The sequence below is a fragment of the Mobula birostris genome, chromosome 11 (assembly GCF_030028105.1).
Source record: "Mobula birostris isolate sMobBir1 chromosome 11, sMobBir1.hap1, whole genome shotgun sequence".
Taxonomy (NCBI): Eukaryota; Metazoa; Chordata; class Chondrichthyes; order Myliobatiformes; family Myliobatidae; genus Mobula; species Mobula birostris.
In genome coordinates this window covers 24,482,325-24,496,458 of record NC_092380.1, presented here as the reverse complement: position 1 = coordinate 24,496,458, position 14,134 = coordinate 24,482,325, and the positions used below count along the sequence as shown (strand labels likewise).

Genomic DNA, 14,134 nt, shown 5'->3' with positions numbered 1-14,134 from the left:
GTTCAGCATTCAACACAATCATTCCTCAGAAACTGATTGGAAAGCTGAGCCTACTGGGCCTGAACACCTCCCTCTGCAACTGGATCCTAGACTTCCTGACTAGGAGACCTCAGTCAGTTCGGATTGGAAGCAGCATCTCCAACACCATCACACTGAGCACGGGGCCCCCCAGGGCTGTGTGCTCAGTCCACTGCTGTTCACTCTGCTGATCCACGACTGTGCTGCAATGCACAGCTCGAACCACATCATCACGTTCGCTGATGACATGACCGTGGTGGGTCTCATCAGCAAGAATGATGGGTCAGCATACAGAGAGGAGGTGCAGCGGCTAACGGACTGGTGCAGAGCCAACAACCTGTCTCTGAATGTGAACAAAACAAAAGAGATGGTTGTTGACTTCAGGAGGACACGGAACGACCACTCTCTGCTGAACATCCACGACTCCTCCGTAGAGATCATTAAGAGCACCAAATTTCTTGGTTTTCACCTGGTAGAAAATCTCACCTGGTCCTTCAACACCAACTCCGTAGCAAAGAAGGCCCAGCAGTGTCTCTACTTTCTGCGAAGGCTGAGAAAAGTCCATCTCCCACCCCCCATCCTCACCACAGTCTACAGAGAGCATCCTGAGCAGCTGCATCACTGCCTGGTTCGGAAATTGCACCATCCCGGATTGCAAGACACTGTACCAGCAGTTATGGTCGAAATGACAATAAAAAGTGACTTGACTTGACTTGAGCTCTCCAGTTTATCCTGTCTGAGGACTGCTGAGACATTTTCACTGACTAATAACGCACTCCTCCTCCTTTAATCCCTCCCTCTCTAACATGTCTAAAATATCGAACCCCGAAACATTGAGCTGCTAGTCCTGAAGAAGGGTTTCAGCCTTAAACATTGACTATCCATTCTTTTCCATAGATGCTGCCTGACTTGCTGAGTTCCTCCAACATTTTGTGTGGGTAGCTCTGGATTTCCAGAATCTGCAGAATCTCTTGTGTTTATCAGCTGCCAGCCCTGCCCCTCCTACAAGCAAACCTCACTAATGGTGACAATATCATAATTTCATGTGCTGATCCATGCCCTAAGCTCATCAACCTTTCTTATAATACTCCTTGCATTGAAATATACACAACTCACAGCATTAGTCCCATCATGTTCGTCCCTCCTGACTTTGCATGTAAGTTTAACCATCTCTCCCTACACAATTCCATTCTCTGTTCAGGCACTCTAGTTCCCATCCCTTTACAATTTTAGTTTAAAAATCCCCATGCCACACCAGTGAACCTCCCCACAAGGATATTAGTACCCCTCCAGTTTAGGTGCAAAGCATTCCATCTGTACAGGTCCCACCTTCTCTGGAAGAGAGCCCAATGATCCAAAAATCCAAAGCCCTCCCATGTGCACCATATCCTTAGCCACATGTTAAACTGTATGACCTTCCTATTTCTGACCTCACTAGCGGGTGACAATACTGAGATCACAACCCAGGAGGCCTTATCCTTTACCTTAGCACCTAACTCCCCGAACTCACTTTGGAGGACCTCGTCACTCTTTCTACCCATGCCATTGGGACTGACGTGCACAACGACCTCTGGCTGCTCACTCTGCACTTTGGAGTACTGTGGACTCAATCAGAGATGTCCTGGAACCTGGCACCGGGAGGCAACATGCCATCCAGGAATCTCGTTCTCATTCATGGAATTTCTTGCCTGTTCTCCTAACCAATTAATCCCCTGTCACTACAGCTAGCCTCTTCTCCCCACTTCCCTTCTGAGCTACAGAGCCAAACTCAGTACCCAAGACCTGACCACTGTGCTTTCCTCTGCTAGCTCATCCCTCAAACAGTATCCATAGAGGTATGTCTGTTATTGAGGGGAACAGATACATGGAAACTCTGCTCTGGCTGCTCCTGACACTCACCCAGTTTCCTTGAGTGTAACCTCCTCCCTGTATATTCTGTCAATCAACACCTTAGCCTCCTGACTGACCAGGAGCTCATCCAACTCTAGCTCCAATTACTTAAGAAACTACAGCTGGATGCACTTCTTGTCTGGGACAGGGGAGGTCTTCCTGCCTTCCCACATCTCACAAAAGGAGCATTCCCCTAACCCGCTTGGCATCCCCACTGCTCTAACTGTGCAATAAGAGAGAAAGAAAGAAATGAAATGAAAAAAATCTACCTACCCCGTCCGCTTCTCCTCATCGAAGCCTCTACGATCCAAAGCCTGAACTGTCCACTCTAACACTGCTCCGCTCGCACAATGGCCGCTCCGCTCAAGCCTGACGTCTTTTTATTGGCCCTTAACAAGTGCTTAATTATGTACAGTCCGTCTCCGCGGGAACTGTTGCGCGCAGAATGTCCCGACTGCTTCCGTTTCCGACATCTAACCCGTGTTGTTCTAAGGAGGATTTGATCAGAAGCCCTGGGTTCAAGCGCTAAGATTGTGGACTGGTGCGTCTGGCTGTGGACTACAAACAGGACATGAAGGCGCTTCTCTTCTACAGAAGCAGAACACGCTAACAACCCAGAGAGAGTATTCCATGGGTTTTAAAGATAACTTTATTTGCCCCGTGTATATCGAGACATCAAAGCATATACAGTTACCTTTGTGTGGGAGATGTGCTGGGGTAAGTGCCGGCACGCTTCCGGCACCAACCTAGCAAGCTCCAATTCACTAACCGTAAGCAATACGTCTTTGGAATGAGGGAAGAAACCCGCGTGGGGCCTACAGATGGTTGAGGAGGGAATCGAATCCCTGTCACTGGTGCTGTAAAGCGACTGCACTAACTGCTACACCACCGTGCTGCTCCTGAAAACGTTTTGCATGGGTTCCATAAAAAAACTTTTTGTTGAAGGATTTTTTGTCACCGCTAGGTGGTGCCCGAGGAGGGCTCCATCCACAGCGGAGTCGGAATCGAAGTCACAGTTATCATCGTTGACGGGAAATTTGTCAAGAAATTTGTCTTGTGGAAACAGTACAGTGCACTACATAAAAGTCACAATAATTAAATCGATAGATAGATACTACAAATGAGGAATAGAGGGGTAGTATTCATGGGTTCATGGACTGTTCAGATATCTGATGGCAGAGGGGAAGAATCTGTTCCTGAAACGCTGAGTGGAAAACTTTACATCTAACTTGTATGCTCCCTGCCCGAGGAGTGCGTGACGAAAAGAAAGCACGGCAACGGCTATATTTCATTCGGAGTTTGAGGAGATTTCGCATGTCAGCACAGACTCTAGCAAATTACCACCGAACCGGTGTACCGTGGAGAGGGAGCACTCTGACTGGTGACATCACAGCCCGGTGCTGAGGCCGCGATGTACAGAGTCGAAAGAGGCCGCAGAGGCTTGTAGACTCAACCAGCTCCTTCACGGGACAAACCTCCCCAGCATCGAGGGCATTCTCAACAGGCAGCGCCCATCTTTAAGGACCATCGCCACCCAAGACATGCCTTCTTCTCGTTTCTACCGTCAAGGAAGAGGTACAGGGGCCCGAAGACCCTCACTCAATGCTATAGGAATACGTTCTTCCCTTCCACCATCAGATTTCTGAATAGTCAATGAACCGATGAACACTACCTTACTATTCCTATTTTGCTCTATCATCCATCTACCTATCTATCTATCTATCTATCTATCTATCTATCTATCTATCTGTCTGTCTGTCTGCCTATCTATATAAATATCTGTCTGTCTATCTATCTGTCTGTCTGCCTATCTATCCGTTTGTCTGCCTGTCTGTCTATCTATCTATCTATCTATCTATCTATCTATCTATCTATCTACCTGTCTGTCTATCTATCTATTTAGGTAGTTAGCTAGCAATTTATTCATTGTAACCTATAGTAGTTTTTTTAATGTCTTGCACTGTGCAGCTGCCACAGAACAACAAATTTCACAACATATCAGTGATAATAAACGTGATTCTGATTCCGAGAGGGTGGAGGGAGGTTTAACTGGTATCTAACCCTAGTGTCTCCGCCCTGGAAGTGTGTGTGGTGCAGAAGGGAGAGAGCTGTCATCAGAGCCTAACCCATGCTTGTGATTTCTGGAGCAGAGCATGGCGCGACTTCGTCACTTCAGCTGCTATTTGGCTTGTTTCTATTTTCGGTACGCACTCTCGTCCCCACCTCATCATCTGAGCTGCTAAATGAAGTGTGCCGCAACACTCGTCTTTAATAGAAGCGAGGACCAGAGGCGCATTCTTCCTCAGCAAATTCCTCACCACACTCATAAACACAGGAAATTTTGCAGATGCTGTAAATCCAGAGCAACGCACACAAAATGGCAGAGGAACTCAGCAGGTCCGGCAGCATCCATGGAAATAAATATACAGTCGATGTTTCGGGCCGAGACCTTTCATCAGGACCAGCATTTTGTGTGTGTCCACTCAGTCTCTCGTGTGTCTTGCCTCACTTTGTTCATCTGACTGTCACAAGTTAACCCGCTGGTGAATCTTGTGATGCTACTCGCTCGCTTTGTTGTGAATCCAGTAATCTTGCTGAAGTCCTTTCCAAGGGTGTCTCAGACAAGACCCCTTTAAGAGAGCACAGCAACTTTCCCTTTAAATAAACCGAGGTTCCCGCCTGACCAGGAGCGCCCTCTGTGGGCTGTTCTTGAAGTACAGGTGTGAAGCATCAGACAACTTACAATTAGGTACATCTGAGGCATAGGTAACTAGAATGTTTCTCCCGTGGTAGGGGGACTCAACAGCTAGAGAACATAGGCTTGAGGCGAGAGGAAGACGTTTTAAAGGGGATCTGAGGGGTATACTGTTGATATCTGGAACTCGTCCTCAGGGGAGGTGGTGGAATGAGCCTCTTTAGACGCAGAAGGTGGTGGAAGCCATGTCATTGGGTGTATTTAAGGCAGAGGTAGGTAGGTTCTTGGCTGATAAGGGAGTTAAAGGTTACGGGAAGATGGCGGGAGAATGGGGTTGAAAGGTAAATCAGAATGACGGAGCAAACTCAATGGGCTGAATGATTCCGCCCCTGGTACAAGTGCACAGTTCATCGAAAGTCACGCCACAGATGGATGGGGCAGTAGGGGAGAAAAAAGCATTTAGCACGCTGACCTTCGTCAGTCAGGGCACGGAGTACAGGAGCTGGGTCATTATGCTGGAGATGTACAAGTCATTGGTGAGTCCGCACTTGGAGTATAGTGCACAGTTTTGCTCACCTCGTTATAGGGTTAAACTGGAAAGAGCCCTGGAAAGAGTGCAGAAAAGATTTACGAGGTATGAAAGGTCTGAGTTGTAGGGAGAGGTCGGCAGGCTGGGTCTTTATTACCTGGAATGAGAGCCAACTTTATAGAGATGTTTAACATTATGAGGGGTATAGATAAGGCGGACGGTAACTGCCTTTTCCCCGGGGTACCGGAGACCAAAACGAGGACGATAAGTTTAGGGACGGAGGTTCCCAACGTTCACTTATGCCATGGACGAATACCATTAATCAAGGGGTCTGTGGACCCCACGTGGGGACCCCCGGTTTAGAGTAAGAGGGGGAACACTTAAAAGGGACCCGAGGGGCGACTTTTCCATGAAGAGGGCGGTGAGTATATGGAATAGGGTGCCAGAGGAAGTGGTTGGGGCAGGTAGAGTAGTTTCATTAAGAAGTGCTTGGACAAGTACATGGAGGGGTGGGCTTGAAGGGCTATGGGCCAAACGCAGGAAACTGGATGGGCACCGTGGCTGGCATGGACTGGTTGGGCCGAAGGGCCTGTATCTGTGTTGTATTGTTTTATGACTCTATTTACACTCAGTGGCCGCTTTTAAAAAAATACACCTACATTTGCTCGCTAATGCAAATATCTAATCAGCCTATCCTGTGGCAGCAACTCAGTGAATAAAAGCATGCAGACGTGGCCAAGAGGTTCAATTGTTGTTCAGACCAAACATCAGATTGGGGAAGAAATGTGATCTCAGGGATTTTGACTGTAGAAAGATTGTTGGTGCCAGACGGGGCGGTTGCAGTATATGAGAAACTGCCGATCTCCTGGAATTTTCACGCACAACAGTCTCTGGGATGAACAGAGAATGGTGTGAAAAACAAAGAAAAAAATCCAGTGAGCGGCAGTCCTGTGGGCGAAAACACCGTGTTAATGAGAGAGGGCAGAGGAGAATGGCCGGACGGGTTCAAGCTGACAGGAAGGTGACAGTAACTCAAATGGTAAACGCGCTACGCACAGGAGCATTTCTCTACGCACAAACCGAACCTTGAGGTGGATGGGCTACAACAGCAGAAGAGAATGAACATACAGAAATGCACTCAGCTGCCACTTCTGTCGGCACCTCGTGTACCTAATAAAGTGGCCGCCGAGTGTATCTGCAACAGTCTCGATCAGACACTCGCACCGTTCCACATTCGATTGATCATAGACTATAGCTTTGATGTACTTACCCCAGCTGGACTGTTCATGTGGCAGTTAGCCAGGGGATCTGGAGGGAAGGGAATGGACTAAAATGTCTGTAATCTACACTAGAAATAAAAACGGACCTCTCTGTACATGAATAAATGGTAGAATTTACGATATCTCGCTCTGTTGAAAATTGATTCAGTAAATCTCATCGGTCTGATGGCCACATTGGGCGGCGGGAGAGATGAAGGGGGTGGGGAGGAGAAGGAGGGGGTGCTGCGGGGACGGGGCGTCTGGATTTGGCCTCAATCTATTTCTGCCCGTGGGGGGGGGGGGGGTTCGCAGTCGACACCATTAACCCTTTGTCCCGAGGGGAGCGCGCACAGTTACCAGCCACCATCGGGCGGATTTAATTCCGAGCTCACTTGACTTGTGTGAGAGAGGGGAGAGCCCGCCGTGGCCAAGGAGGACACTACCTGATTCAGTCCTACGGCAGGAAGAGAGGCGAGGGCGTAAATCACAGGTCGTGGCAGAATGCCGCGGTGGTAGGTGCATTTAATAGAATGAGACCCCTGTCACGGGCATGCGGAGGAGATTTCTGTGTACGGGAATGATGTGAAACACAGGATGGGATTGATAATTAATTGGACGTAAAAACTCTGTGTGTGTGTGTGTGTGTGTGTGTGTGTGTGTGTGTGTGTGTGTGTGTGTGTGTGTGTGGTGAGCGAGACACAGGGAAGAATAAAAGGGCACAGGAAGGCGGATGAACAATACATCCGCTTGCAGCCGGTGTCTCCGAGAAACGGACGAGAGACCGTCGATCGGGAGGGTTAAAAGGGACGGGTATTACATAGAGACAACGCTACGGCAGAGGAGGGAGGGAGGGAGGGAGGGAGAGACAGAGAGTGAGAGAGACGGAGAGGGAGGGAGGGGGAGAAAGAGAGGGAAGGACAGAAAAGGGGGGCGAGGAGAGGACAGGGAGGGAGGGGATAGAAAGGGGCAAGGAGGCGGGGAGGGATTGAGAGGGAGAGGGAGGGGTGAGAAAGAGGGAGAGGAGAGAAAGAAAGAGGGAGGCAGGGGAGAGAGAGGGGAGCGGGAGAGGAGAGGGTGAGGAAAGAAAGGGGAAAGACAGAAAGCAGGAGAGGGGAGAGGAAGGGGAGGGAGGAAGAGAAAGGGGAAGGAGGGGAGGAGAAAGAGAGGGGAGGAGAAAGCGAGAGAGGGAGGAGGGAGAGAGGGGGAAGAGAGAGAGAGAGAGAGAGAGAGAGAGGAAGGAGGAGGAGGTATTGGGAGGCTCGTCTGCCAAGAAGCGGTACAGCAGTCGGTTCCGAGGCTCTAAGATCGGGCTGCGTGAAGTGAGAGGGCGGAGAGTCGGCCGGGCGAGCTGCCCGAAATCAGAGGCAGCAGCGGGGGACGAGCAAGGTCTCCGGGCCGGAGACAGCGAGCAGTGAAGGAAAGTTAACGCACCGCCGACTGGGGGATCGACTGTTCCCCGAAGCCCGAGGATCTGTGACCGGGGGGGACCCACACTCCCGGCCCCGTACTGAGGATCCCAGCCCGGCAGCAGCGACTGGAGCCCGGACCCAGGACCAGGGCCATCCTCCCGCCCCGACAGCTGCAGGAACTCCGGCCGGACGTCTAACGGCAGGTATTTACCAGTGCTCCCGCTCCCGTCCGTCACTGACTCAGCGCCGCGTTCACCGCACTCCCAGCGGCCGGGATCTCGTCTGACAGCCCAGTGCAGTCCAAGCCGGGTACAAGTACCTTTACGTTCAGGTACAGATCTACCCTAGCTGCAGTCGGAACTGGGTAAAGGTCCAATTCATGTACAGGTATACCCAGAGTACAGTCGGAACGGGTACCATGCTCTTCAGAGTTCCATCCCTTGGGTACCGGTCCAGCGCTCATCGCCCACGCTCGGGGTTACAGCAGCCGATCCAGCTGTCTTCTGTTAGGTTTGGGAATTCCTCAACATCCCCCCCCCCCCCCCCACTTCCCTTCATACACACGCCCTCTGAAAGCCTCTCCCGCTGGGGCAATTCACCCAGTTCTCGCTGTATCCCTATATCTCTCTCCCATTTTCCATTCCACTATTCTCCTCCTCGATCCCTCTCCCCTTCTATCCCATCCCTTCCCTCTCTTTCTCAATCCCCATGTGCCCTTCTCTTTTCGATCATTTACCTCTTGTTTCCCCAATTAGCTCCCTTCCCATTCCCTCCTACCCTCTCTACAGCATTTGCCTCGTTACTGTACACACTCCAACCTCTCCATCACTCCCCCTGTCTCGACCCCGTCTCCTGCTCCTCTGTGCCTTGCACTCTCCTTCATTCAAACCTCCACTATCTCTACATTCGACCCGTCAACATCGTCCCCTGAACCACTCCTTCATAATTCCCCTTCTCCTCCCACTGTCATACCCCTCCCCTCAGCAGATACTACACCTCTCCAACACACTTTCCCCTGTTTTTTCTCCCTCCATCTCCCCTTTCTCACTGATCCACTCTCTTCATTTTCTCCATGCCTGTACAATCTCTCCCTTCTCCCTTTGTGCATAGAATCTCACCCCCCTTCCCCGTGTATGTACATTCTCTCCCCTTCCCTTTGTGTGTACAATCTCCCCCTCCCTTTGTGTGTACAATCTCTCCTCTCTCCCCTTGCATGTACAATCTCTCCCCTCTCCCTTTGTGTGTACAATCTCTCCTCTCTCCCCTTGTACGAACAATCTCTCCCCTCTCCCTTTATGTGTACAATCTCTCCTCTCTCCCCTTGTATGTACAATCTGCCCTTTCCCCTTGTACGAACAATCTCTCCCCTCTCCCTTTGTGTGTACAATCTCTCCTCTCTCCCCTTGTATGTACAATCTGCCCTTCCCCCTTGTGTGTACAATCTCCCCTCTCCCCTTGTGTGTACAATCTTCCCTGTCCCTGTGTGTACAATTTCCCCTCTCCCCTTGTGTGCACAATCTTCCCTCTCCCTGTGTGTATAATTGCACCTCTCCCCTTGTGTGTAAAATCTCTCCCCTCCCTCCTTTGTGTGCACAATCTCTCCCGATGTGTGTACGATCTCTCCTATCTCCCGATGTGTGTACGATCTCTCCCCATGTGTACAATCTCTCACCTTGTGTGTACAATCTCTCCCCTTGTTTGTACAATCTCTCCTCTCTCCCTTGTGTGTACAATCTCTCCCCTTGTGTGTATGCTCCCCATTCCCTTGCACATACACTCACGCCCCTTTCTCCGTGTGCATACATTCTCTCCTATCACCCCTTGTGCCTACACACTCCCCTCTCTCCTCTTGCGTACAGTCTCCCCACTATAAAGTTCTAATTCAACGTGAATGTTATTATCAGAGTGCATATATGACACCACGTACAACACTGAGATTGTTTTTTATGGCATACTCAGCAAATCTATGGAATAGTAACTAAAACAGGATCAATGAAAAAGCAAGAGCATAGAAGACAACAAACTGCAAGTACAAGTATAAATAAATAGCAATAAATAATGAATATGAAATAACAAGATAAAGAGTCCTTAAAGTGAGATCATTGACGTGGGACCATCTCAATAGCTTAGTGTAGTTACCCTCCTTTCTTCAAGAGCCTGATGGTAGAGGTGTAGCAACTGTCCTTGAACCTGGTGATGTGAGATTTGGAGCTCTTATATCTTCTACCTGATGGCAACAGCGAGAAAAGAGCACGGCTTGGGGCAATAGCTTTGCTGATGGTGGAAGCTGCTTCCCTCTGAAAGTGCTTCAAGTAGATGTGCTGAATGGTTGGGAGGGCTTAACCCATAATGAACTGGATGTTAACTCTCTCCATGAGTGAACGCACTCTGCTCTCCCCTTGAGTCTACACACTCCCCTCTCTCATTTAGTGTACACACTACCCTCTCCCCTTCAGTGTACACACTCCCCTCTCTCATTTAGTGTACACACTCCCCTCTCCCCTTGTCTGCACCCTCCCCTCTCTCATTTAGTGTACACACTACCCTCTCCCCTTCAGTGTACACATTCCCCTCTCTCAATTAGTGTACACACTCCCCTCTCCCCTTGTCTGCACCCTCCCCTCTCTCATTTAGTGTACACACTACCCTCTCCCCTTCAGTGTACACACTCCCCTCTCTCATGTAGTGTACACACTAACCTCTCCCCTTTTGTGTACACACTCCCCTCTCTCCTTGAGTCTGCACACTCCCCTCTCTCATTTAGTGTACACACTACCCTCTCCCCTTCAGTGTACACACTCGCCTCTCTCCTTGAGTGTACACAGTCCCCTATCCCCTTGAGTGTACACATTCCCCACTTCCCTTGACTATACACAATCTGCTCTCCCTTTAGTGTATGCAGTACCCTCTTCCTTTGAGTGTACACATTCCCCACTCCCCTTGAGTGTACACATTCCCCTCTCCACTTTAGTGTACACACTCCCCCCTGCCGTTAAGTGTACACACTTCCCTCTCCCCATGAGTGTACACACTCCCCCTCCCCATGAGTGTACACATTCCCCACTCCCCTTCAGTGTACACAGTACCCTCTCCCTTGAGTGTTCACAGTCTCCTCTGTCCTTGAGTGTACACTCGCCTCTCCACTTGAAGATTCACAATCCCCTCTCCCCTTGAGTGTGCACAATCCCCTCTTCCCTTTAGCGTACACACACACCCTCCCCTTGAGTGAACACACTCCCCTCTCTTCATGAGTGTACACACTCCCCCCTCCATTTGAATGTACACACTCACCCTCCCCTTGAGTGTACACACTCCCCACTCTCCTTGTGTACACACTCCTCTCTCTCCATGAGGGTACACAGTCCCCTCTTCCCTTGACTGTACACACTCCCCTTTCTCCTTGAGTGTACAAACTCCCCCCTGCCTTTGAGTGTACACACTCCCCCTCCCCTTGAGTGTACACATTCCCCCCTCCACATGAGTGTAGACAGCACTTCTCCCCTTGAGTACGCAGTCCCCTCTTCCCTTGACTCTACTCAGTCCCCTCGGCCTTTGAGTGTACACAGACCCCTCCACTTGAGTGTACACACTCACCTCTATCCTTGAGTGTACACAATCCCCTCCAGTTGAGTGTACAAACTCCCCTCTCCCCTTGAGTGTACACCACTCTCTCCCTGACTGTACACAGTCCCCTCCACTTGAATATACACACTCCCCTTTCTCCCTGAGTGTACACAGTACCCTCTCTCCTTGAGTGTACAAACTCTCCTCTCCCCTTGAGTGTACACACTCCCCTCTCCGCATGAGTGTACACACTCCCCTCTCCCCTTGAGTACACACATTCCTCCCCTTCAGTGTGCACAGTACCCTCTCCCCTTGAATGTACACACTCCCCTCTCACCTTGAGTGTACACATTCCTCACTCCCCTTGAGTGTACAGATTCCCCATCCCTTTGAGTGTACACACTCCCTCTCCCCTTGAGTGTACACACTCCCCTCTCACCTTGAGTGTACACATTCCTCAATCCCCTTGAGTGTACAGATTCCCCATCCCTTTGAGTGTACACACTCCCCCCTCCCCTTGAGTGTACACAATCCGCTCTCCACTTGAGTGTACTCACAACCCTGTCGCCTTGAGTATACACACTCTCCCCTTCCCTTGAGTGTAAACACTCCCCCACCCCTTGGCAGTACACACTCCACTCTCCACTTGAGTGAACACTCTCCCCTCTCTCTGTGAGTGTACTCATACCACTCTCCCCTTAAGTGAACACGCTTACAACCCGTTTGAGTGTACACACTCCCCTATCCCCTTAAGTGTACACACTCCTCTCCCCTTGAGTGTACACACTGTCCCCTCTTCTTGAGTGTACACGCTCCCCTCTCCCCTTGAGTGTACACAGTCCCCTCCACTTGAGTGTACACACTCACCCCTCCCTTTGAGTGTACCCAGTTCTCTCTCCCCTTGAGTGTACGAATTACCCTCTCCCCCCTTAAGTGTACACACTCCCCCCTCCCCTTGAGTGTACACAGTCCCCTTTCCCCTAGAGTGTACACACTCCCCTCTCTCCATGAATGTACGCACTCCCCTCTTCCCTTGACTGTACACAGTCCCCCCTCCCTTTGAGTATACACAATCCCCTCTCCCCTTGAGTGTTCACACTCCCCTCTCCCCATGAGTGTACACACTCCCATCTCCCTTTGAGTGTACACATTCCCCACTCCCCTTCAGTGTACACTGTACCTTCTCCCTTGAGTGTTCACACTCCCCTCTCTGCTTGAGTGTACACACTCCCCTCTTCCCTTGAGTGTACACAGTCCACTCTCCCCTTGAGTGTACACACTCCCCTCTCCCCTTGAGTGTTCACTGTCCCCTCTCCCTTTGAGTGTACACCCCCCCCTTTGAGTATACACACTCCCCTCTCCCCTTGAGTATACACACTCCCCTCTCCCCTTGAGTGTACACAGTCCCCTCTCCCTTTGACTGTACCCTCTCTCCACTACCCTTGACTGTACACACTCCCCTCTCCCCATGAGTATACACACTCCCCTCTCCCCATGAGTGTACACACTCCCCTCTCCCTTTGAGTGTGCACATTCCCCACTCCCCTTCATTGTACACTGTACCTTCTCACTTGAGTGTACACAGTCCGTCTCTCCTTGAGTGTTCACATTTCCCTCTTCCCTTGACTGTACACACCCATTCTGTCCTTGAGTGTACACAGTCACCTCTCCCATTGAGTGTACACACTCGCCTCTCCCCTTGAGTGTACACACTCCACCCTCCCAATTAGTGTAAACACTCAACTCTCTCCTTGAGTATTCACACTCCCCTCTTCCCTTGACTGTACACACTTCCCTCTCTCCTTGAGTGTACACACTCCTCTCTCCCCTTGAGTGTACACTGTACCCTCGCCCCTTGAGTGTACACACTCCCCTTTCCCTTTGAGTGTACACACTCCCCCCTCCCCTTGAGTGTACATACTCCCCTCTCCCCATAAGTGTACACACTCCCCTCTCCCCATGAGTGTACACACTCCCCTTTCCCCTTGAGTGTACACATTCCCCACTCCCCTTCAGTGTACACAGTACCCTCTCCCTTGTGTGTACACAGACCCCTTGCCCCTTGAGTGTTCACACTCCCCACTTCCCTTGACTGTACACAATCTGCTCTCCCTTTGAGTGTACACACTCCCCCTGCCTTTGAGTGTACACACTCCCCTCTCCGCATGAGTGTACACAGTCCCCTTTCCCCTTGAGTGTACACACTCCCCTCTCTCCATGAGTATACAGTCCCCTCTTCCCTTGACTGTACACAGTCACCTCTCTCCTTGAGTGTACTCACACCCCTCTCCCCTTGAATGAACACACGTCCAACCCACTTGAGTGTGCACTGTCCACTTTCCCCTTGAGTGTAAACACTCCCCAACCCGTTGAGAGTACACACTCCACTCTCCCCTTGAGTGAACAGTCCTCCCTCTCTCTGTGAGTGTACTCACACACCTCTCCCCTTGAGTAAACACACACACAACCCGCCTGAGTGTACACACTCACCTCTACCCTTGAGTGTACACACTTCCTCCTCCATTTAAGTGTACACACTCCCCTCTCCCTTGAGTGTACACTTCCCTCTCCCTTTGAGTTTACACACTCACCTCTCTCTTGAGTGTTCAGACTCCCCTCTCCCCTTCAGTGTATTCTTGCCTTGCTTGTACACTCTTCCCACTCACCGTATGTGTACGCTCCCTCCTCTCTCTCCGTGTGTGTACACTCCCTCCTCTCTCCGTGCGTGTACACTCCCTCCTCTCTCTCCATGTGTGTACACTCCCCCCCT

The 14,134-nt window shown here is 50.6% G+C and overlaps 1 protein-coding gene across 1 annotated transcript in view; it reads left to right on the top strand.

Annotated features, from left to right (window-relative positions):
• Nucleotides 1–7,716: 7,716 nt before the first annotated feature.
• The window catches only part of syt3 (synaptotagmin III), a 136,104-nt gene continuing 129,686 nt past the window's right edge, over nucleotides 7,717–14,134 (top strand). The window contains exon 1 of the mRNA XM_072271918.1: nucleotides 7,717–8,003. The gene's annotated coding sequence lies outside the window, so the exon portion shown is untranslated. The remainder of the gene's footprint in view (nucleotides 8,004–14,134) is intronic.